Source organism: Macaca thibetana, chromosome 8 (genome assembly GCF_024542745.1).
Source record: "Macaca thibetana thibetana isolate TM-01 chromosome 8, ASM2454274v1, whole genome shotgun sequence".
NCBI lineage: Eukaryota > Metazoa > Chordata > Mammalia > Primates > Cercopithecidae > Macaca > Macaca thibetana.
The window spans coordinates 83803731-83827115 of record NC_065585.1 but is presented as its reverse complement, the minus strand read 5'-3'; the positions used below and the strand labels follow the sequence as shown (position 1 = coordinate 83827115).

At 43.1% G+C, this 23385-nt stretch overlaps 1 pseudogene; it reads left to right on the top strand.

The window, feature by feature from the left end:
* Positions 1 to 2524: 2524 nt before the first annotated feature.
* On the top strand, positions 2525 to 21094 carry LOC126960688 (interferon-induced transmembrane protein 3-like; annotated as a pseudogene).
* The last annotated feature ends 2291 nt before the right edge of the window (positions 21095 to 23385 follow it).

Below are 23385 nucleotides of genomic sequence, written 5' to 3'. Positions count from 1 at the left end.
CAGCACACAAAATGCCCTTCTTCCCACCTTCGCAAGGGTGAACTGTAGTTAATCATCAAGAACGAGGATGGTGTGGAAGGAAAAAGAAAGGGGCAGATACAGCCTAGATAATAAGTAGCATTGTATAATGTTGGGTATTTTTTTGTTAAGACTCATATCAATTCAAATAAAACATAGATTATAATAGCTAACACTATTAATCCTTGCTATATGCATTTTATATGGATTATCTCATTTAATCCCTACAAAAGCCTATGATATGGATGTTATCATCATTCCTATTTTATAGATGAGAAAACAGGCTTCGAAATGTCAGGTAACTTCCCTATGATGCCACTAGACAGTGGCAGAGAAAGGACTCAAATCAAGAACTCTCTGATACATAAATCCATGTCCTTAACCATCAGCCTATCCGTGGTCAATTTTCTAACCTCCATTTACACCTGGCATAGCCCAGTGTGGCAGAGTTCTTAGATACAAGTTATGGCAACCAACTCTGGTTCACTTACGTAGAAAGAGAGTTGGTTCATTTATGCAGGAAGAGGAAACCTAGCAAAACTCACCAACTCCAGGTTGCAAGAACCTTGCAGTTCTCTGGGGCACCCCAGGGAATCCCCCTGACCCCATCTATGCGCCTATTGTCCACTGCAGAGCAGAACTCCATTTCTTCTTTCTTAGTAGATGGATTACTTCTGTCAAAACCCATATTATCCCCCACCCTCACACACCACACTTCCTTTTTTGTTTTTCTTTCTTTCTTTCTTTCTTTCTTTCTTTCTTTCTTTCTTTCTTTCTTTCTTTCTTTCTTTCTTTCTTTCTGTCTGTCTGTCTGTCTGTCTTTCTTTCTTTCCTTCCTTCCTTTCCTTCCTTCCTTCCTTCCTTCCTTCCTTCCTTCCTTCCTTCCTTCCTTCCTTCCTTCCTTCCTTCCTTCTTTCTTTCTTTCTTTTTTTTCTTTCTTTCTTTCTTTCTTTCTTTCTTTCTTTCTTTCTTTCTTTCTTTCTTTCTTTCTTTCTTTCTTTCTTTTTCTCTTTCTTTCCTTCCTTCTTTCTTTCTTTTTTTTTAGACAGGGTCTCATGCTGGAGTGCAGTGGTGTGATCTCAGCTTACTGCAGCCCTCTGCCTCCTGGGATCAAGCAATTCTCCTGCCTCAGCCTCCTGAGTAACTGGGACTACAGGCACTTACCACCATGCCTGGCTAATTTTTGTATTTTTAGTAGAGACGGGTTTTCACCATGTTGACCAGGCTGGTCTCCAACTCCTGGCCTCAGGTGATCCACCTGCCTCGGCCTACACTGTTTTTTCAATCCAGTGGCAAGAGGACTTTGAAATGTCCAGGTGTGAGTCTCAGCTTCAAATTTACAATGGAACCGTTGCTGCCTCGCCTTATTTCTTATATTCTTCCCTTATTTATGAAGACCTCTAATAAAGCCCAGAGCTAGGGGGTCAGAAAACAAAATAGCTGCAAGTGGTTGTGAGGCTTTACTATTCCTCCAACCATCCCTATTCACAGGAAGGATCAACTGCGTGTGGATCGCTGGTTCCCACTTTCTGTATGTCCCAAACTGTTACATCGAGTGGTATGAACTCACTATTTATGCAGGTCAAAAATGATGATTCACTGGCAATATCATTTAGTTTAAGAGCAAGGATTTCCCCCAACATTTGCTGTTTCTAGAACAGAGTCTTCATTTGGTTATGCTGCTGTTCTATAAGGGCAGCTACTTCTGAGATGTGGGCTACAAGGCAAGCTTGGAGAATCCCATAGACTTCAACCCGTTGCCTGTCTTCTTTCACTCAAAAATAACTGCTTTAGGCCAGGTGTGGTGGCTCACGCCTGTAATCCCAGCACTTTGGGAGGCCAAGGCAAGCTGATCACCTGAGGTCAGGAGATCGAGACCAGCCTGACTAACATGGTGAAACCCTGTCTCTACTAAAAATGCAAACAATAAGCCAGGCAGGTTGGCATGCACCTGTAGTCCCAGCTACTCGGGAGGCTGAGGCAGAAGTATTGTTTGAACCTGGGAGGTAGAGCTTGCAGTGAGCCGAGATTGCACCACTGCACTCCAGCCTGGGCGACAGAGTGAGACTCCATCTCAAAAAAAAAAAAAGTGCTTTAGTGAGAAGCAATTCTATGTGAGTATGAGATACCATCATGATTAATAAGGTGTTCATGAAGGCCATGTGGGCCATGAAGGAAGAAGCTTGTTAGGAAGGAATGTCAATGCAATCCAGGTTCATAATAAGTCTTTATTCCAGTGATGACAAATTGCTACCTCTACAGTTATGGAAAAGATTCAGTGTAATCAACTGGCTACCAGAAGGCAAGCTGCTGCTCCTGATTTTGGTGCCACATTGACATTCAGGGTTTGTCACTGAAGTAGGCAAGTGGGATATGCAGCCAGGTGAGGGCCCGTGCTTGTCTCTGAGCCCTTGCATAGCTTCCTCCCTCCATGGCCTCTCACGTCATGTACCTATTGGGTGGCACTGGGTTTCTGGGGATAGTGGCTGACTGATATCCCGAGAGGATGGTCATGTCCACCTTATTAAAGAGCGCCTTCTTCACTGGGAGGAATTTTGGTGAGTCTTATCATGGCATTATTTGTGCCTGTTCTCAGAGGTCAGTCTACATTCTTTCCCTGATCTGGTCACCAACTCTTAAGTCTTGCTCTTTACTAAGTTTTTACTAGGTGGTCAAACAATTAATCACTGTCCACACAGCCTGACCTCAACTCCTATCTCCTTCTTGGTAAAATACAGAATGAGAAGAACCAATTAGTTATGCTGGGATGATTGCCTTTCTTTACTGTTTTTCAAGAGTCAGTGTCACTCTTTAGCAGTCTACTCCCAGCAAACACCTACACACTGTGCAAAGTCATATACACACAGATTTGTTTTTCCATTTTCAGTCAACTGATCAGGAGGATTCTCCATGAGGCTTAGGTATAGGATGAGGGAAGGGTCATAACATAGTAGGCAATGTACCTGCGAGTGCGAGCCATCTGCCCATACAATTTTCTTATGCTTTCAGGATCTGCACAGCCTAAGTGATGGTGCTTTGGGGAATGCCTGAATTTTGGCTGGGAGGATGAGATAAAACCTACTTCATAATGCAGAGCTCAGGTTCACCTGGTCTTCTATGATTAAATTTGCAGCATCCATCAGGGTCCAGTAGCAATCTTTTCTCAACAGAAAAATAATTCTTGCCAAGTGGTTGTGGCTTTACTCCTAAAACCTAAGGGCCTGGCAGAGTCTTCATATAGTTGCCTCATTTGCAACCTGCACTTTGAACACCCTTGGATCCAGTCTTAAGGCTCAAATGGAAGAGATCTTTCTGCCACAGACTTGTCCAGTTGGAGACTGGTGGGGCCCTCCTTAAAGCTAGTAGCCTTTCAATTACCTGGTGCATGGAGGAGAAAGCACAGCCAAATGTGGCATATGTTGCCTCCAAACTCGAAAGAGGTTCACAAAGTATTGTACTTCTTTCTTACGGGCTGCAAGGTGAGACAATTAGTTCTTTACTTTTCAGAAGATATGCCTTCAGTGCCCCCATGGATCTCCCAGAAAGTTTACTGATGTGTTCTTCATTTTATTTTCATGGGATACCTCTGGCTTATGCTATCTTACCAAGAAATCTATGGCACCTGCTATTTTCTGCTGTCTGAGTCCTATCATACTGATGTTATCAATGTAGTAGACCAATGTGATGTCTTTTGGGAAAGCAAAATGATCAATTTTCCTTTAGCACAGAGCCCTAAAGCAAGAGGATGAAAAGTTTCTGGTGTCCAGCCTGCCAAAAACAATCTTCTTCTGATGTTTTGTAATTATTAGGATGGGAAAAAAGCATTTTTGAGATCAGTACTTGCATGGAAAATACCAGGGGCTGAGTTGGTTTATTTCAGTAGAGAAAGACCACATCTGGGACAGTGGTGGCAATTAGAGCAACCATTTTATTAGCCTTATGATAATCCACTGCCATTCCTTCTCCAGAAACCTTTTATCTTTTGCATCACCCTGAGCTCTGTTGCTTATCACTACTTCTGTTTCCAGTTCCTTTATCAATGAACATCCTTAGTCCGAAGCAACAGAAACTGGCTCTGGCTGATTTCTGTATGGTATAGCCCCTCCATCTTTAAAGTCTTCGGTAAAAGAACTTATCTCTGCGGTTCCCCCAAGGACAGAACATAGTTTTTTACTTATTATTTGCTAGGGAGAGCATGTGTCAAGGACTTCCATTCAGTTCTTCCACCATTGTAGCCTTTACTTCACCTCTAAGGGAGAGTTAAAGTGAGGACTGGACTGATTACTGAGATGACACGTGCAGTCAGTGGGGAAAGGGTTCAGGATTCCACTGAATCTCCTGGGAGAGGGCTTTGGTCAAAACTCTATTTCTTACCTCACTCCCCAAAAGCTCCCTCTTTGATGAGAGGACCACAGTGGTGTTCTGGGTCTCCAGGAGGTGGTGTTTACTAAGAGCATCAGCAATCTGTCCTGTAGAAAACGGGAACCATGATGCCATAAATAACATTAGTCTTCACCTGATCCATGCATCTCTCAATGCTTTGGTGAAGGGAATGTTTTCTTGGGACCCTCTTTGGAGATGTGGTAAGGTTTGAGGGAATGTGTTTCACTTACTTGCTCATGATAAATCTGCTCCCATCCTTTCTCACTCTCCAACCCCCACATCTTTGGAGTCCTTCAACTATATTTTATCAGGTAATGCCTGGCATCTCAATCTCATTCAGCAGGGACTATCATTGAGTACAGGTTTCTGTTGACCAAACAAGTAAACAACTGAATCTGTTCCCAGCTGTCTGGGCTAGCTCAAAGAATCCAGACTCTCTGGAAAATATACCTATACCCATGAAATTCAGTTCAATCTACAAGTGTATACTTCCCACCTTGATGTGGCCCTTCACAATACATCTTCATATGTATTTGTCAGATTTGTGTTAAACTAAATTACTTCTTTGGTGTGCAATTTCTTGGGGGCTAAGATTTGGTATTCTACTTGGCCTTCCAGAATATTCTGGGGCCTGACTCTAGTTAAAAAGCTAATTAGATGTCTAAGAAAGTTGTAGATGTGGGTCATAAGGATAATTTTTGCCCAGATGAAGTAGTTGGGGAGGTTCTTCCACAAGATAGCAATAGCTTTGTTGCAAAAGAGACGATGGACTTCCCTGGTCTGCATGGAGAACTCAGGGGGAGCCAGGGGATCCTCACACTCTGAAGTCCACTGGATCCCCGCAAGTCCCCATTTCAATCACAGGCTTTTACTCATTCCTAACCAATGTGCTACATTTTGCATAAGAGACTAGGAAAGCTGTGAATCCATAAGCATACAGTATCCAACTTTGAGTTTAGTTTTTGACCTCCTCATATCTAAGGCTGTACGAAATAAGAGTTTGCTATAACAACTCCAAGTTTAAAGACGATGCTTTGAGTCAAGAATTTAGATATTTGAGTATTTTCTTTAAGTTGTCCCCCTCTGTAGAGACAACCACCCCACTCTTAGATCTTGAATTCCTCATAACCTTCATAGCACTGTAGGCAGGGACCCATGTCCCCACTGAAGCTTGCTGTTAGGGAAAGCGTATTTTATTTGAAGGAGGACAGGTCATGATGAACCGTTTTGCCACCATGCCATAAGATCTGACAGAATCACATCCAGCATTTTTTTCCTGCTGTCTGTCCCAACTAAGCATGATAACCGAACCCAGATTCTCCTCATTACCATAAGGTCTGTTTCTGATAACCACTTCTGGTTCCAATTTCCCCATCTGTGGGCATTTTTAGTTTTAAGCAGCAGGAACTTACTGTCCATTTAAACAGAAAAGAAACTCATTAAACAAGATACCATGAATCTCAGAGAATTTCTAGAAGTGTGAGAGAACAAGGAATAATTCCCCCAAATCAGATCACAGAACGTATCCAATGAAGATTATGGCTCTTTTCTCCCACACCTGACACCTTGTTCATGAGACACAAGAACCAACACTACTGGATCTGTTCTCCTGGGATCTTGACTTGCTACAACCATTACTGCACCAGAGAGAACTTCTTGTGGTGCCACCTCTTTGTGCCACACTCTGACTCCTAGTGCAGGGCACGTGAATTTCGTGGTGGAGCTGAGTCATCCCTTTGCCCTAGCAATCAGGGCGGCCAAGGAAACCTGGCATTTTCAGCTCTGATAATGGGAACTGGGCTCTGTTTTTCAAAAAACTTGTGAGGTGGGAATTCCCTAAAACTGGGAAGAGGATTGTCCAAAACTTTGATTCATATATACTACACCATGTCACGGGATACATCAACAATTAAAAAAATTACCATTGAGTACCTATTGCCTTGGGAATAGATAGATGAATAAAATAAAATCCCTAAGATTATAAAGTTTAGGGTCTTATGTGAGAAACTCATCTAAATAAGTATGAGGGCCTGAGAGCGCAGAGGAGGAAATCATTCATTTCAACTTGGATAACTGAGGAAGACTTAGTAGAAGGAATGATATTTGCATTGGGTCTTGAAGGCTAAATAAGGGCCCATTAAAGAAAAGTGAGGGGTAGGATGAGGGACGTGTAAGAAGAGAATTCTAGAGTGTAAATATTTATTAAAGTTGATGACATAGTCAGGGAATGTCGAATAGTCCAAAGTTAGTAGAATAACCTAGCTAAAGGGGGATATAGAGAATAGATTTCAAGATCTTGAAAACTAGGCTGGATATTTATCTTCTAAGGGGAACCAGTAAAGACATTTAAGCAAGCAAGAAAAAAATACAAAACTTCTGTTTTAGAAAGAGAAGCTTGGAAGATGGTTTTAAGTGGGAGGAGGCCACGATCAGGAGGAAAGTTAAGTGAGTTGTTGCCAATGGCGAGAGATTACAAGGGTCAGAAGAAACATGAAGGTCATGACGATGGATGGGATTGGACTGAGAGTATTTTGGAAGCACTATTTATTAATATTAGTGATAAAACGAATATGAAGTACAAAGGAAAGGGAAGAATTAAAGATAACCCTAATGTTTCTGGTTTGAATGTCTGAGCTGGAAAGCCATTGACTGAGGCTGAAATACAGGAAGAAGTGACAGGTGCAGGAAGAAAACATGCTGTTTGGTTATGGACTTTCAGAGTTTGGGGCATTTGAAAGGCATTTGGGTTGGAGAGTTGGATCTACAGACCAGTGGTCTGGCCTGGACATACAGATTTGGGATTCGTAGGCACAAGACGGGCGGTTGCAGGCCTGAGAGTCAACCAGGTTGGCTAGGGATAATGGACAGAACTGCGGACTCCCAGGACCAGCAACACTAAATTTTTAAATAGGAAAGGACTGGAGAAGTGGGTGGAGAGGTAGAGGAAAAGCAGGAGAGAACACATTTTTATAAATAAAAGAGAGGAGAGGGAAGGAAAAGGAGTTACAAGAATCAGGAGTTGCAGTGGGGCACTCAGCTCCTTTTTTGAGCATGTCAGTGGAATACTAGCAGCAGGACCCAAACATCAGTGAGTCTTGGAAGGAAAACAAAGAAGGGGAGCCGATGGGGAGCACGATTTCATGACTAAGAGCTGAGCAGGAGCCAGACTCCTGATATCTAACTCCAGACCCGCACACTCCTCTGGGGCTCCTCAAACACGTTGCTGGCACACAGTCCCTGCTGGCCAATGTTTGCACATGAAAAAAGGGGTCCTGCCAAGAACCAGGTTTGGACTCTAAGTTAAAGAAAGTTGAACATGCTTTTTTACTGCCAAATGCCTCAGGGAATGTAAGAGTGTTTAATGTGCGTTGAGAATCTCTACAAGCTGGAGATGACACAAACTCTCAGAACCTGCGTGTTTGTTGGTCATGAGTTCTCATTTCTTGAAACGGGTGTTTCAAAAGACACCTGTGGAGAACTGTCATTCTGTTTTATCTACTGTACCCAGTTGCTTCCATAAAAGGGTTATATCAGAATGCAGTGTAGACTGAGGGGCCTGAGAACCGCGGGGGCACTAGTTCCACGGCTGGGAGCCTCACAGACTTTTAGCATCAGCAAACTGGCTGAATTTCAACCATTCAGAAAAGTCTCTCCTTTTTTCATATTTTAATATTTCTGAAATCAAGGTGGGCCTTATAATTGATAAATATATTTAATATAGTGCTTTTGGCCAGGCACGGTGGCTCACTCCTGTAATCCCAGCATTTTGGGAGGTCGAGGTGGATAGATCACCTGAGGTCAGGAGTTTGAGACCAGCCTGGCCAACATGGCAAAACCCCATCTCTACTAAAATTACAAAAATTAGCTGAGGGTGGTGGCGTGTGCCTGTAATACCAGCTAGTTGGGAGGCTGAAGCAGGAGGACCCCTTGAGCCAGGGAGGCAGAGGTTCCTACATGCAGTGAGCCAAGATTGCACCACTGCATTCTAGCCTGGGCAACAGAGAGAGACTCTGTCTCAAAAAAAAAAAAAAAATATATATATATATATAAAAATATATATATATATAAAAATATATATATAAAAAATAGATGTATATATACACATATATATGTGTGTGTATATATACATATATATATTTATATATAGAAAAAGCATAGTGCTTTTTTTCTTAATGCCCCATGGTTGTTACTAAACCAATAGTGTAGAACAACTCAGATATTCATATTGCTGCAGGCAATTTTAGTACTGAGGGACAATAAAATTAGTGAGAGAAAGTTTGAAAAGAAACAGGACCTTTACATAGCCTCAGATTATCTCATTTGCTCCCCCCTTCCTTTCTTATTACAAAGGGAGAAGTAATAATGTTACTATGGAGGAACCTGGCAGACTTCACCCTGACCAAGGGACCAAGGTTAACATCAACAGTCATAAGACATATTGGCATCAGGTACCTCATAATATGATACACTGAGAAGACCACATCCCCTCTGTAATATCTTCCCAATAATGTATCACCTTTGTCTGGTCATGAGAAAACATCAGGCACAGCCAAACTGAGGAGCATTTTACACAATACCTGAGCAGCATTTTTCAAAAGACAAGTAAAGACTGAGCTGAGCAACTATCACAGATGGGCGGGGAGCAGGAGACATGACACCTACATGCAAGGTGGGACACTGGATTCGGTCCTGGAACAGAAAAAGGACCTTAATGAAAAAACTGGTGAAATCCAAATGAAAGTCTACAATTTGACTAACAGAATCATACAAGTTTCTTCATTTTATAATTATATTATGGTTACTTAAGGGTTAACAAAGGGGAAGCTGTATGAGGAGCATACAGGAACACTTTGTACTATTTTGGCAACTCATCTTTGCATCTAAAATTATCTCAAAGTAGAAAGTTAAAACTAAAAAACAGAGATTTAGCCCCTTCCCCATGTGATGCCCTGCACAGCCTCTGGACTCTTCAGAGAGTCCCTACAGCAAGAAGGTTCTTACCAGACACATCCCCTTGACCTTAGACTGTCCTGCCTGCAGAACTGTACCCTGAAAGCCACTTTCTTTCCCTTAATGGGACAGAAACAAAGACACGGGGAAGCTGTAGGCCACAGTGACCAGCAGGAAAGTTGAGATGAAGCTGCAGAGTGAAGCTTCTGCTTCCTCAACTCAGTTGAGCAGCATAGGGTGATGGGAGTAGCAGGGACTAGGCAACACTCAACTCACCTAGGACACTTGCCAGGCTTTGGCTCAGGAGGGGCAGAATATGGTGTTTGCCCAATCACTGAAACCAGAAGTTATTGCCTAAACATACTGCCAAAAACTCTCTCTGAAGTCTCTGTTTAAGAGCCATGGAAGATGGGAAAATTAAGTTATTTCTTTTCAAATCCAACTCAAAAGGCACAAAGAGCTGCTTATGCTCATCACTCGTGTGACAGCCAACTTTCCTTTTTTCACCAACCCACACAGGGGCCTCCTCTGGTCAAAGACTGAAAAGTAATATTTCACAGTAATATTTCATTAATAGTAATATTTCACAGTAATATTTCATTAAACAAAACAGCAACAAACACACAAAGAAACGATACTGTGCCCTGTCACTAATGGCACATTTGAATGGAGGGAAAATGCTATGTTCTGTCCTCTCCAGCTGCTGCCTCTCTGAGCTGGTGTATCAGGGATACTGGATGTGGCCCTGGCACTACCTGGACATGACAGGTGGAGGGAGGAGAGAAAGGAGGGGGAGGTGAGGGAGAGAGAGAGTGGGCAACACGGGCGGTGTGCGGGATGGTATTTGTAAACAGGCCTTTGGGATGCCTTAAATTCTGCCAAAAATTTGAGTGTTTGCTTATGGGACTGGCTTTAGAGATCATGATTTATCAACCTGGGATTAGAATGAAGAATATCCTCTGGGAAGGAAGCCAGTCTTGTACCCCTGAGCCAGTCTCTTATTTAGAAATGGGTTTCCTCCTCATCACAGTGCTCTCCAGGAGAAATTTCTGTGATGACAGAAATGTTCTGTGTCTGTGCTCCTCTGTACAGTTGTCACTAGCCACATGTGCCATGGAGCACCTGAAATGCAGCCAGTGTAACGGCAGGACAAGTTTAAATGTAAATAGTCAGTGGCTGCCTATTGGACACAGCTCAAAGGATTAGCTTAACCATATTTTTAAAAATCATGATATGGATCAATATAAGCAAAGAGAAATAATTTCAAAGATGAGTATATATGTAATCAACCACCCAAACCCCAAAGATATGTGGAAATAAGAAGTAGCCAAACAGATACTTTTACAATTGTACCCAGAATCATGGAATTTTAGTGGGCTGGAAAAAACCTTAGAACTCATCTGTTTCAACCCCCCTCATTTACTGCTAAGAAAGTAGGAGACCAGGGGAATATGTGATTTTTCCAGGGTCAAGGGCGAGATAGGGGAAGAAGCAGAGCTAGAACTAGGTCTCCCCAGCCCCATTCCAGGGCTGTGCAGGATTGCACACGGCCTCATACACCTAAATTTGCAACCTCATTCCTGTTAAACCTGCATCGGTACCAATGAGTTATAGATGTACCCCATTTCTCATCTCCAAACTCCCACTGTTCAGCCTCATCAAAATATCCCAAATGGGATGTTTCCAGAACAATTCTTTTTTAATGAAAAGCATCAAAGCTGCTGTCTTTTAGCCACATGGTCTGTCTTCTGGCCCCAAGGGAGGAGAGCTGAAATAATAAATCCTCTAGAGGATACAGAATCAAGGACACCAGAGAGCTTTCTCATAAATTGCCTCTCCATTACAATTTGAGTATATTCACAATGGAGAACTCTAAATAAGATGAGGGAGAGGCTAATTCATTTTATAAACATCGCTTTAAATCTCTTCGTGTACCTGAGCCATGAAATTAATTATGACTGTGATGAAACAGAAAAAAAAAAAAAGAGTTGTTTGAAACGGTAATGAATATTACCTATTACCAGAGCCTACTTTCTTAACCGGTTTACTTTCTAAAAGATAAGCAGATGATTTCATGGATCTAAATCTCCTTATGCAAAACCCAGATGAGAGCAAACCACCATTAATCGGGTATTCAGCAGAAAACATATTCAGCAGACAATCTATGTAGTATTCTTATCGAAAGATGTCTCTTGATTCTTCTAAAACAAGAGCAAGTTCCCTATTGGGGCCAACATTGGGAAAATTCATCCTCAAAGAGAAATATGAAATTCTAAAGATGAGTAACCACTTCTCAACAAGTGTGTGTGCGAGGGAGGCTGTTATGAAGATATTCCAGATGTTTTCCTCCTGGTGTGATTTTGGGGTCTTTGAAAAGACTAGTTCCTTACAAACTCACTCCCGGAATGTAAAAACCAACGCTTCCACCTGCCTATCAAGGGAGGCTGGTCCAAGAAGTCACACATGTCATTTGACTTCATTTGAATAAGAGCCCACTCTGCTGAAGATTAAAATTCACTTATTGACACTGAAGCTTCTTTCTTCCTTTGCTCAAGGTCTTTCCTAAGCAAGACCCAGAAGCCCGTGGTAAAAGACAAATCTAGTATGTGAATTAATTTCTGCTGACTGTAAACACGTACACGATCAAAGTGACATCCTATGCATTCCATACAGCCTTGGCATGCCCAGAGGAGAATGGTGGCTTCTCAATAATCTATACACATGTAAATGATCACAGACACTGCATAAATAATTAAGGACGGTAAAAATACTACAGCAGCGAATATTTACCAAACACTCTCTATGTGCCATTATTTCTTATATTCCTCATGACAATCTCTGAGATATGAAGAATTATTATCACCTTCATTGGCAGGATGAGGAAATTGAAGCAAAGAGAAGTGAAATAACTTGCTTCGAGGCATGCAGCTACCAGGAGACAGAGTCAGGATTTGAATCTACGTTTACCTGACTTAGACCCGAACTCTTAAGAATTATATTAGTCTGCTATATTTTGCAGGGAGGAGGAGTAGAGAGAGACCAGGAGCCAATAAATAATAGGGTCCCATGCCTTCTGGACTATTATTTCTGGCCTGTCAAGAATGTTCCTTGGGGCCAAGGGTGGTATCTCATTCCTGTAATCTCAGCACTTTGGGAGGCCAAGGAAGGAGAATTGCTTGAGCATAGGATTGCAAGGCCGGCTTGGGCAGCAAGGCAAGACCCTGTTTCTTTAAAAAAAAAAAAAAAAAAAAAATCAGCCAGGGCATGGTGGCATATACCTGCAGTCCCGGCTACTTGGGATGCTAAGGCAGGAGGATCCTTGAACCCGTGAGGTTGAGGCTGCAGTGACCTGTGATCATGCCACTGCACTCCAGCCTGGGCAACAGAGCAAGACCCTGTCTCAGAAAAAAAAAAAAAAAAAAAGGGAATATTCTTTGGTTCTACTCATTGCCCCACCCCCTTAATCCTCCCAGGTGCCAGGTGTGGATCCAGTCAATTGGAATATTTGCCTTCAGTGACTTTCACTCTTCATTCCAAGCTCCTTCCTTCCACCTCCAAGCCCTGCCAGTACTCTGTGGTCTCAATTTTTGTAGGTCCTCCTGTGCTCTCTCAAATCATGTCCAATCTTCATCTATTCTGCATTCAGAATGTAATGTGTGTGCTAACTGAATCAAGCTTCTTCCTTTAAGCTAAATCTTTGGTTCTGGGAGGACACAATCAATACCTTTACCTCGTGTGTCCTGGTGGTAAGAATTTTAGCCACATTGTTTCCCCCAGGCAGAGCTCTCACAAAGATGTTCACTTAATAAGGTCAGAGGTGGTCAGGGAGGAAATGGTACGTGTGTTGGTTTTATCATCAACGATTACAGTTTTTTTGGGAAAGCCAAACCTTTGTGTTGCTACACTCTTACACTTTGAAGAATCCAGTAACTGTTTTAGAATTACCACAAAGTTTACCTACGAAAAATGCCACTTTCTTGCTTAACATGCTGGGGGAGAGACAATCCAAGTGTGAGGTTCCTTTCCAGATAGATTTTCCTGGCAGTTAATATTTGGGTGCTGCTCAGTGAACTACACCCCATGAAGAAGGCTAAGCTGGGAGTTGGAAGTCCGTCATCTGCGCCATGGGTCTCTGTTCCCGAGGGCCTCCCACGGTGTGAACTGAGTGACCCTAGCATTGAAAGAGGTGGTTTCTCTACAAGCCTCGACATGGAGACCAACAACTCCAATTGGTGATTTGCTCAAGAAGCAGTGATCTGCCCAGCAGTGAGGAGAATCTGGATATCTTGGACTTTGGAGAATCCCCAGTTTGCAAAGTGGCAGCCTTCTAAGGGGTTTTCAAGGGTAATTTTGGAAATTTGTGACTGTTCTCTGAGAGTGTGAGATATGACACTACTGGGTGATAATAAATGTATCACGTTCTCATAAAAATAACCATCACTGGCTAAGCAGCACCTGTGTTCTGAGCGTCTTTCTTTCAGCAGGCATTGTTTTGGAATTATATACATATGCTAGGAACAAAGGCGGCTGATTCCTTCCTTGCTGTATCCAGTTATGTTGTTGTCCTCAGAAGCAAGTGCCAGGCGATATTCATTCCACTGGCATCCCTTGATAGCACCTCTTGTGTCTGAGCCATCTAGAGGTAGTCCCTCTTTGTGACTCAGCCTTTCTCTTTCCATCACTCAGCTCTGCTTTTCTCTGGGTTGACTTTACTTTGGGACCCACTTTCTCCATGTCAGCTCCTGGCAATTTTAGCTTGCCCACTGCAGCAAAGAGAGTGTTGCTTTGCAGAGAGTTACTGTGGGCATTCTGGAAGCCAGTTCCACTGGCTGTTGCTGCCTTGGTTTGGGTCATATGCTAATCCCAGCACCAGGCCAGGCCACGAAGGTGTGTGTGATGCTCTCATTGGCCAGTCCTGGGCCTGGAGCAGGGAGCTGTGCTGGGTTCAATCCACTTCCTGAAAAAACAAAAGGCCTGAGAGCGGGATGGGGTGGGGGACTCAAGAAGTCCCAGGCTGCTGTGGCCGAAGAAATGGCAATGGATGCTCACAGGCAAAAGCAACCTATGTCAGCTTCTCAGATCCTCTCCGTTCCCACTTCTCCTGCCTCCATGTCTGCAGTCACTACCATACAGTCTCTCTCGCCTCCTTTTCTCTACCTCCTCACTGGACTAGCTCTGCCTTTTACTGCCTCCCAATTTTCATGCCCTCAAGCCTCCTGTTTACTTCCTCTTCTGAGCCTCCTCCTATTTCTGCTTACTCTGCTGTTGTTCCTCTTTTACGGCCTCACATTGAGTTCCCTGGAAGTGTATCTAATTGGGTCTGTTAGCATCTAGGACAGAGTGTCCCTATCAATCAGCAGGGTCATGGGAAGCCAGCTCACAGCCACCAACAAGCCTCCAGATTGCTTCCTTCAGGTCCGATGCCTTTGCCTCGGATGATTGAGCAGGATGATGGAGCCACATCTCATGTTATAAATTAAGGCACTCACATAGAAGGTACGACCATTGGTGACTTTGCTCAGAGTACAACAATCAGAGCTTCATGGCCTAAAGAACACATTTGGTATTTGTCCTAAAGGACCAGCCTTCATGATCTCTGTCTATGCTGTATAAACTTAACATAACACTTGCTGAAAGAAAGATCTTTATAGAGTAGATGCAATGTGCTTTTTCATACTCTAGATGATACCACTGGTGGATGCACAGCTGGATGAAAACTCTAGAAACCAACAACCTCAATGACTGAAGGAAGATGAGTTGGATAAGAAAAAACGAAAAAGGGTAAGAAAAGCTAAAAGGTGACCACGAGACACTTTTAGAAAAACAAAGGTTGGCCAGGCACAGTGGCTCATGCCTGTAATCCTAGCACTTTGGGAGGCAGAGGCAGGCTGATCATCTGAAGTCAGGAGTTTGAGATCAGCCGGGCCAACAAAGTGAAACCCTGTCTCTACTAAAAATACAGAAAAAAAAAAAGAAGTTAGCCAGGCATGGTGGCGGGTGCCTGTAATCCCTGGTACTCAGGAGGCTGAGGCAGGAGAATCGCTTGAACCTGGGAGGCGGAGGTTGCAGTGAGCCGAGATCAAGCCATTGCACTCCAGCCTGGACAACAAGAGTGAAACTCTGTCCCCCAAAAAAAGAAAAACAAAGATTAAAAAAGATGTTGCTCAGCTCTTCCACACCTACAGGGAGCACACAGCATGGCAGATGGGTTTCAAAGGTAGCAAGAAACAATCTTATTAAACTGCAGGCGGGACTAGTAAGAGAAGCTTCTAAAAGCATAGTCTTACACAGGGCCATGGCGTAGATTCGTGACTACTTCAGTGTAATTGAAATTTAGGAGCTTTGTAATTTGAGTTCTAAAATTTAATAGAAATGGGAAGCCCAACAGTTCTTTAATTTGATTTTAATAAAGGAGTCTTCATTTTATCTACCATGCTGTCTTCCTCCCTCCCAACTGTGATTACTGGTAGTCAGAACTAGCACGAGGCTAGCATAAAATTTAAGGAGACCCTCACTCCAGGCGCCAACACTGCATTTGCAGGAGCTCGAAAGTGAAGGCCTCCTTAAATATTGCACCCAGGGCTCCTGACCCTCTGCAATGGAAGTGTGGTGATTTCATTTTCCTAAAAGAAAAACTTTTTGGTGTTTTAGATGAGGTCAATCACTTTATCCTTCTCTTTCTGACCTGGGTTAATAGACTCAAACTAAAAATGAATTTCATTCATATATGTGTGACATAGAGGTGAAAATGCAAATTTTTCTAAATGTAAAAATCAAAAAACAAAAAGACTTGATTTTATGTTATTTCACTTAACATGAATGATCAAAACACTCCTCCTGGCTGGGTTTGTCTGGGGCTGCCAGGTGCCCCCCTCTGCTCTGTGCATTTCTGCATTGGCAATGTGTCCCAGAGTCCAAGTGCTTTCTAGACAGCTCATGTTCATCTGTCTTATTAATAATTGGCTGCAACCTTTCCAATTTTCCCCTCTAATAGGCTTGCAAAGTTTTGTTACTTATCACATTATGAGCTCAATTCTTCTAGATTTTTACATTACTCGTCTAACACCTTCAGGGAAATTGAAGGATCACCTGAGTAACTCTATGCTGATGAGGAAGCCTTTGAGGCAAGCACCAGCCTAGACAGGACCAGGATGTTCTCTGGAAACCTGGGTTAATTGTCTCCAGGCTGCTTGGCATAATCACCTCACTCAACTTTCCTTCTAGCAGTGAAAAAAGTCCTGAGAACAGATATCTCCCCAGAAAACAGTGGGAGCGGTCATCGCTCATTCCCTCACTGAGAGGTACCCTATTCACTCATTCATTTATTCCTTCTTCTACTTCCTAAGAGGTCTTACTCCCCACGTTGAGCATACCTTATAATGATAAGCATGGCATTTCCTTTAATTTTCTTGGAACATATTCCAGGCTTCTTGCTCTATTAAAAATATGTATGTCTATTTAGGAAGATTCTTTCTCAAACATTTATTCCTGGAGGAAAAAAATCCTTAGAAACTTTGACTTAGGGGTGTATCTTTTCAAAATTGTATTGAAAAATAACTGTCTTTTGATGAATAGTAATGAATCGTGTTAAAAAAACATCAGATGTTCGAGTTGCAACTCTGGTATGAGCGTTGTAAAGAAATGATCGTTAACAAGGATTCCTCATGGGTTCTTGTGATGTCCTGAGGTTTCATTTCAGTGTGCTTGTTTGCTTGTTTGTTTGAATTAGAGAGAAGCAAGAGAGGTCATCTAGGGGGCCACTTGGCTGGTCAGACTGGCGTCCCAGGGGCACTACCAAAGTGAGTCTCTAGTCTGGTCCTGGCTTCTCAGGGCAAGAAATGATTTGTTAGGCTACCTGGAGGTGTTTGGCTTAGGACTGCCTGTTGCTTAATCAAAATCACAAGAAACTGACATGTGAAACATAAGTCCAGTTCATGCATATTTAGTGCAAAATATACCAGCCAAATGGTCAAGAATATGTGTAACACTGCTGGCTGCTGGTGTCTGTCCATAAGAGCCTCCTGTATCTTTCTCCATGGCAGGGAGGTCCATCTCAGGGCGCATAATAATTTTAGCCATTGGTCAGGCCATCCTCCTCCCCCTCTGCTCCCCAACAGTATTAGGGAGAGAGTGACAATTTCTGGATTAAATTATCTTTCTAAAAGTCCCCATGTTTATCATTCCAATTTGGAAGAGTCTTTCTTGAGATTGGTTCTTTTCATTCACTGTGACCAGCCCAAGGACCCATTTGGTGACATGATATTGCCTTCCTAGAAATGTATGCTCACCACCCACTGGGCCTGGGGTTCTTAAATTTCTCTAAGCCATGCATTCAGTGACTATTACCCAGAGTCTATCATTTCTGCAGACAGTTGATTGCATCTAGTATACCAAGAGTTTCTGCATGTCAGGGGGCCCTTCCTGAAGGGCCGAATTGGCCCCGCTGGTGCCTCCATGTACAGACAATTTTGACAACGACCACACAAAGCAGAAGAAATGATCGATGTGTCTATGAAACCAAAGCAAACTGAAGGCCTGCTTTGCCTGCCTTTGTTGAACTTCAACCTCGTTTAAGTGTAACAGCAAATAAACGTTGTGTAGAGGTCTCAAGATTCAAAAGCTCCCCTCCCTCAATATACACACTGGTGCTCACGTATATACATTTGAACATATGAAAGAGTAAGCGAACCAGTGACAACAGAGTTTTGTACTTAAAAACACTAAAAATACGTTTAATCTTTCTTGTCTATATTTTCACAATCAAGTTTGTGTGTTACAAAGTTCTAAAAATCTCAGTTTGGTCTGAATATTTATATTTAAAAACCAAACCTAATCTGATGGAAAAGCAGATGACGTCTCATTTATGCTTTAAGTAACACACCGAAAATGCATATCACGCCAGTGTGTGTGGGTAGGTTTTGCCTGTTCAAACTCTCACAATAGGCGGAGATGATTGATAACAAGACCAACTCGAGGTTGCTTCTCTGAAGCCCCACCCTCTCCCCCAACCCCTGCAAGGACAAGTCGGCTTTCTTTCAGTAGCATGAAGATTCAAAGTAAAAAAAAAAAAAAAAAAAAAAAATTGCATTGATTGGTTAGTCAGAATGCTTTCCTGGCTGGAAAGCCACCACCGGAGGGGCCAGGAAATGACCATTTTCAGCCTTCTGTGGTACATGAAGTATAAACCATACACAGTATCATGTGAAACCAGGGAAACTCATCTATTTCAGGAAAATCCCCTTACCCCTCAGGGTTGTTGGTTTTTGTTCTATGTCAATCAAATTCCTGTATTTTCCTACAGAGCAGCTATGGTTCCCGCTGGAAGGAAACGGAAGACTTCAGTTCCCTGGAGGGAGCTTCTCCCGCAGCATACAGGTTCTTGGTGGAATCCTGTTGCATTTCCTCTGTAGGGCACACAGGTTTATCTAAGCTGTGAAAGCAATACAGAGATAAGACCCATGGTGTTTTCCTTGTTACAAAAAAACTGTCTACTTCCTGTCTGGAGAAACCAGGGACACTTGATTTTGAAGGGACTTCAGCAATGTAAGCATAAAATCAGCCCCTTCTCTTTAATTTAAATTCCACCCTTCCCTTGGGTGAGGGCTGTTTCTAAGTTATTTAAAGATTTAGAAAGTAGCTAGAAGGTCACTGGGTTTGTGGTGGCATTGGCTTTTACTCTTGTGCAATAAAACCACATTCTGCTTGTTCCTTTAGGTGAGGGCAGAAATGACTGGACGGAATGCCCACCTGCCCATACAGTTTGAAGAGAACAGTCCAAGTGCTCAAATACTTCAAAACCTTTTAAGAAATCGGAAATAGTAGGAAACATTGCATCTGAAGTCACAGAATATGCTAATGTTAACCCGTGTGGCTGGAATAAATGTGCAAGCTGATGTGTTAATCTCTGATGTATTTGGAGATATTTCCCTTATGTAAATAATTTAAATTGTCCACAAGGTAACTTCATTTTCTACAGAGTCTAATTTGATTTTAACATTATTTTTCAAGATCATGTGAGTTTATCATTTTGTTTTTGGTTTCATTCAATGGTAGCAATCTGAGATAGTCACATGCCCATCCAGGTCCAGTTGTATAACTTTTAACAAGTTATTTAACCTTCTCCTGTCTCGGTTTCCTCATTTATAAAGTGGGAATAATAATAGTATCTACGACCGGGCACGGTGGCTCACGCCTGTAATCCCAGCACTTTGGGAGGCTGAGGCAGGCAGATCCCTTGAGGTCAGGAGTTCGAGAACAACATGGTAAAATCCTGTCTCCACCAAAAATATAAAAAATTAGCCAGATGTGGTGGCACGTGCCTGTAATCACAGCTACTTGGGACGCTGAGGCAGGAGAATTGCTTGAACTTGGGAGGTGGAGGTTGCGGTGAGCCAAGACCATGCCACTGCACTTCAGCCTCAGTGACAGAGCGAGACTCCATCTCAAAATAATAATAATAATTATAATTATAATAGTATCTAACTCTGAGGGTGCTTCTCGATTAATTTAGCAAACATTGTTGCATGGTCCAAAAGTGTTATGCATTAAAGATACATGGAGAGCAATGCCTATCCCTGACTTTCTGGCTCTTAGGGATCAGGGAGAAAAATGGAGATGTAAGGACGCACAATAATAATAATAATAACAACAATGATAAAGATAATTTTACATGGTGTTAAGCTAAGAAGAAAAAGAACAGGTTATGAGGGTGATTTGATTGATTTGAGGGAAGGCCTCCCAGAGGTAGAGACATTTAAATGGAAGAATTTTTTTAAAAATTAGCCAGGTAAGAGCTAGGTATTGCAGGCAGAGGAAGGGGTGCGTGCAAAGGCCCAGAAGCCCAAGCAGGTGGAGGCATGTGCTGTGGGCTGATAGAGTCCACTGGCAGTAGGCAGGTCTAGGTGGCACTGGCTTGTAGGCCCAGAGAAGCAGTTGGAATTTTCCTGAGTTCAGTGGGAAACCACTGGAAGCCTTTAACACAAGGGCAGGACCTGACCTCATTCACAATTTTTTTTTTTTTTTTTTTTTTTGAGACAGAGTCTCACTCTGTACCCTGGCTGGGGTGCAGTGCTGTAATCTTGGCTCACTGCAACCTCCACTTCCTGGGTTCAAGTGATTCTCCTGCCTCAGTCTCCAGCGTAGCTGGGATTACAGGTGCCCACCACTACCGGCTAATTTTTTTTTTTTTTCAATAGAGAAGGGGTTTCACCATGTTAGCCAGGATGGTTTCGATCTCCCGACCTCGGCCTCCCAAAGTGCTGGGATTATAGGTGTCAGCCACTTTGCCAGGCCTCATTCACATTTTTAAAAGAGCTCCTGACAGCTGGTCTTTGCTGGACACTGTGAACTACACAGTCCAAACCTTCTTCACTCCTGCAAACGCTGGCCACCCCGCAACTGTGAGATGCTCAAGGAGGAGTAAGAGGTAGCTGTGCTGGGGGTGCCCTACAACCCTCCTGCCTCAACATCCACCATGATCCACATCTGCAGCGAGACCTCTGTGCCCGACCCTGTCATCCGGTCCCTGTTTAACACCCTCTTTATGAACTCCTGCTGCCTGGGCTTCATAGCATTCGCCTACTCCATGAAGTCTAGGGATAGGAAGATGGTTGGTGACCTGATCAGGGCCCAGGCCTATGCCTCCACTGCCAAGTGCCTGAACATCTGGGCCCTGGTTCTGGACATCCTCATGATCATTCTGTTTATCATCATCCCAGTGTTGATCTTCCAAGTCTATCGATAGAACAGGAAGCAGCATCCAGGCCAGGAGCTCTGACCATGACGTGTCTCCCACGCACTCCACCTTCCATTCCTTGCCCTGTATCAGCCCTTTATCCTCACACACGTTTCTACAACGGCATTCAATAAAGTTCACGTGTTCCTGGAAAAAAAAAAAGAGCTTCCTAGCTAGAGGGTGGAGAGGGGACTAGGGAAGGAGTAGAAGCCAAGGCTTCCATTGTAAGGATTAAATGAGATAATGAATGTATAGCATTTGGTGTCATAACTGACCCATCATCATTTCCCAGTTCATGTTAGTCATTTCTATTAATAGTTATGATCTATATTATTAATAATAGTACTTCCTAGGTATCATAATCTGACGGTATAAACTCAATGTGTACACCAGAAATTAAATGTCCCCTCTGATTTCATTCACTACAATGTCAGAAAAAAAGTTGTTAGAAAAAATTCCCAGTCTGTGACCTGGGGGTTAGGGAACCCCGGGTTTGGAGAAGACTCAAGCCTACTGTGTCTGAGTCAGGAGATGGCAAATGAGTTTACTGGCCTAGATGAAACTCAAGTTAATTTTTATTCCCAAGTTCTTCACCTTATTATGGCCCACATAGTTAGCTGCACGTGCTAAGTGCAACCTTTTTGCCGAGCCAGTTTGTGAAACACTTTTCACTAATTAGTATACCAATCTATAAAAGAAGGCACTTCTTAAAAATACTTTGTTTTCCAGAAATCACAATACAGTACAGTACTCACTTTTGTGCGATTTACTTCTGACCCAGCCAAGGATACATGCAGAGATAATGTGTGTTTGGAGATCTGGCATTCGTGCAAATTTCAGGTTTTGAGAAAGGGATTTACTGGCTATCCAAAACCAAAGGCATGTGCTTCTCAACCTCTAGGCAGTAGGGCAGGATGGTATTCCTGTCTGACCAGTGGGAAATCGGAGGCACAGTAGGCCTGAGTCTTCTCTAGACCAAGGGTTCCCAACCCCTGGGCCATGGACCAGGATTGGCATTTGTAGCCGCTCCCCATTGCTCCCATTACCACCTGAGCCCCACCTCCTGTCAGATCAGTGTTGGCACTAGATTCTCATAGAAGTGCAAACCCTGTTGTGAGCTGTGCATGTGAAGTATCTGGGTTGCATGCTCCTTATGAAAATCTAATGCCTGAAAATCTGTCACTGTCTCCCATCACCCCCAGATGGGACCATTTAGTCGCAGGAAAACAAACTTAGGGCTCTTGCTGAGTCTACATTATGGTGAGTTGTATAATTATTTCCTTATATATTACAGTGTAATAATAATAGGTATAAAATGCACAATAAATGTAATGCACTTGAATCATCCCAAAACCATCCCCCAGCATCTGTGGAAAATTTGTTTTTCACAAAATGGTCCCTGGTGCTGAAAAGGTTGGGGATCACTGCTCTAGACCAAGAAAAAACACTGAGTAAATGTGGGAGCAAAATGCTGAAGAACTTTGCTGACTCTTCTCAAAGCCTCATTTTTCCCATCTATCGAATGGCTGTAATAATCATGCCCTCCTTTTAAGGTTACTGTGAGGATTGAGGGAAATAATTCATAAATGTGTTTCCATTCAGTCTGACACAAAAAGAGCTGGACAGTTGTTAATTGTTGAGGCTATCATTGTTACTCAAAGACCAAAGTACCTGCTCTACTCCATTTGACCCACTTCATTCTAGATTTAAAAAGGATGGTTCTGATAGTCTGAGTAGAACTGCTTTGGAGACCAGAAAATGTTAGTGTGATGACCTTCAGCATCCTATCTATGACCCCAATTTGATCCTTGAGCCAGGATGAAACCTGGAGAAGAGCTCTTGGGCCACTGGCTCCAGCTGTGGGGTCTTCCGAACGTTCCCTTTAGCGTGGCAGACTCACAGCTCTGCGAGAGGTGCCTTTCCCAAAGCTGCTTGAAATTACGCTTGTAACCTGGGAGTTTGATAAGCCAAGGGGTCTGGGGTTTCAATTCCCTCCGTCCTCTGCTTTTCTAACTCGCAGTAATTATCTTTGTAATGCTCTAATGCTGAATAATGATGCTGCTAATGCAGGCTGCACTTCGCGCACAGGTGCCAGCTGTTACCTCGCCGGGCAGCTGACCGCGCGGTGCACACTTAGGCACATTCACTGAGCCCAGCCCCAGCCCACACCAACTAAACAAAGAAAGCCCCAGCCTTCCTACCGATCCACCCCGCCCCTCTCCCTCGGCCTTAAGGAGGCTCTTCTCCCTCCCTTCCCGGCCCACGCTCTCCTCCTCCACCCCTCCCTCACTTCTTCCCCT